This window comes from Amblyomma americanum, chromosome 4 (assembly GCF_052857255.1).
Source record: "Amblyomma americanum isolate KBUSLIRL-KWMA chromosome 4, ASM5285725v1, whole genome shotgun sequence".
Classification (NCBI taxonomy): domain Eukaryota; kingdom Metazoa; phylum Arthropoda; class Arachnida; order Ixodida; family Ixodidae; genus Amblyomma; species Amblyomma americanum.
In genome coordinates this window covers 49888883-49890699 of record NC_135500.1, presented here as the reverse complement: position 1 = coordinate 49890699, position 1817 = coordinate 49888883, and the positions used below count along the sequence as shown (strand labels likewise).

At 42.8% G+C, this 1817-nt stretch overlaps 1 pseudogene; it reads right to left on the bottom strand.

Moving 5' to 3' along the window:
- Nucleotides 1–383: 383 nt before the first annotated feature.
- LOC144129486 (uncharacterized) lies at nt 384–1484 on the bottom strand (annotated as a pseudogene).
- Between the last annotated feature and the right edge of the window lie 333 nt (nt 1485–1817).

Sequence of the window (1817 nt, the reverse complement as noted above, 5' to 3'; positions counted from 1 at the left end):
CTGAATCATCATTTCAACATGAATCCTCACTTCAGCAATATTGTAAGCTTCCCTAACCTCTTCTGATGTGAACTGAGATCCATGAAGAAATGGGGGCATAACCAGGACAGCATTTTGGTTGCCTAGAAGTGTTCGAATGCCTGGGAATCCCTTGTCGGCAAGAACTGTATCCCCAGCTTGAACAATGTCTAGAAAACCAGAATCAACTGTTATGTGTGCATCAGATACCCTACCGCCGTAAGCTTTCGAGCAAAAACATATCGTCCCTCCTGGTGTTATGCACACCAAAAACTTAAGTGTGTATGCCCCTTTGTAATTTGAGTACGGGCTTGCCATAACCTTTGTTTCAAGTTATCAAGGGCGAGGCCAATGTAGTGGATGGTTCAGGATGAAGACATGACAGATGACTGTGGCTCCTCTTTACGTTTAATTATTGGGAGCTGGAAGTAAGCTAGCACACAGCAGACATGGAAGACATCAGTCATACAAGGGATGAGCTCAGTTGGCACCTTGTTGTTTAAGACATTATATATTTTAATCCTCTGAATCATCCTTTCAACATGAATCCTCACTTGAGCAATATTGTAAGTGTCCCTAACCTCTTCTGGTGTGAACTGAGATCCATGAAGAAATGGGGGCATAACCAGGACAGCATTTTGGTTGCCTAGAAGTGTTCGAATGCCTGGGACCCCCTTGTCGGCAAGAGCTGTATCCCCAGCTTGAACAATGTCTAGAAAACCAGAATCAACTGTTATGTGTGCATCAGATACCCTAAAGCCGTAAGCTTTCGATCAAAAACATATCATCCCTCCTGGTGTTATGCACACCAAAAACTTAAGTGTGTATGCCCCTTTGTAATTTGAGTACAGGACTCGTTCTTGCTGCATTGTTGATGGCTGCTCAGTACGTATTTCCGTGCAGTCAATAATCATTGTGCATCCGGGATAATGCACCCTGAAACTGTCTGTCATTGTGGCCTCAATCACTCGTGATGGGGGCCGAAAAATCCATTTCTTAGTTGCCACAGAGGGCGTCTTCAGAACACTTTTGAAATGCTGTGATGCAGATGTTTCACTCACTGAAAAAAGAACAGCCAGTGAAGAGTAGCTGATGCCAAGCTTCAACTTCATAAGAAATAAAAGAAGTCTATTTTGAGCTGTGACATCACATTTTCTTTCCGATGAAGGTGGCAGTATGCTTAGAAGCAATGCGAAGACTACTTTGCTAACACTACAAAGATCTTGTAACGCATTTGCTGACTCAGCAATGCTGTCATAGCCAGAGAAGTAGCTAGTTATGTGGTCAGGTCCATAGTGCTTGCTAGTAACCTCTGGCTGGTGCTGTACATTGCTGTCGCATGTCTCGAGGTGTGTTACTTGAGTTGATGCACCTGATTCATCGATGAGGCACATGAACACTGTAAAATTTTTTCTGCACAAGCTTGCATCTTCAGTTTGGGTTTGCTGTGGAAAATGGCAATAAGAAAGAATATATACATGCTAGCTTACAATGTGAAGGTTATTCTCATTAGTCATAATGTGGTGCAAGTTACCGATAACAAATAAGCATCTCTATATTCCCCCAACCAGAAAAGCGCTGTCACATTTGTGTTTAAAGTGTTACCCTGAAAGGCCAGGAGAAGGGAATGGGCAGTAATAGCGCAACACTGCTAACTTGTTGCCTATGCTACACAGGGGTGCGTAGCTCAACATTGTGTAATACAGAAGCACAATTTTAGTTTCCTGTACAAATCCAACTTCAGTTCCCTAAAATTTTTAGAAGCTTACCATAGATTTTGCTGTAGTCCGAAGTTCAGC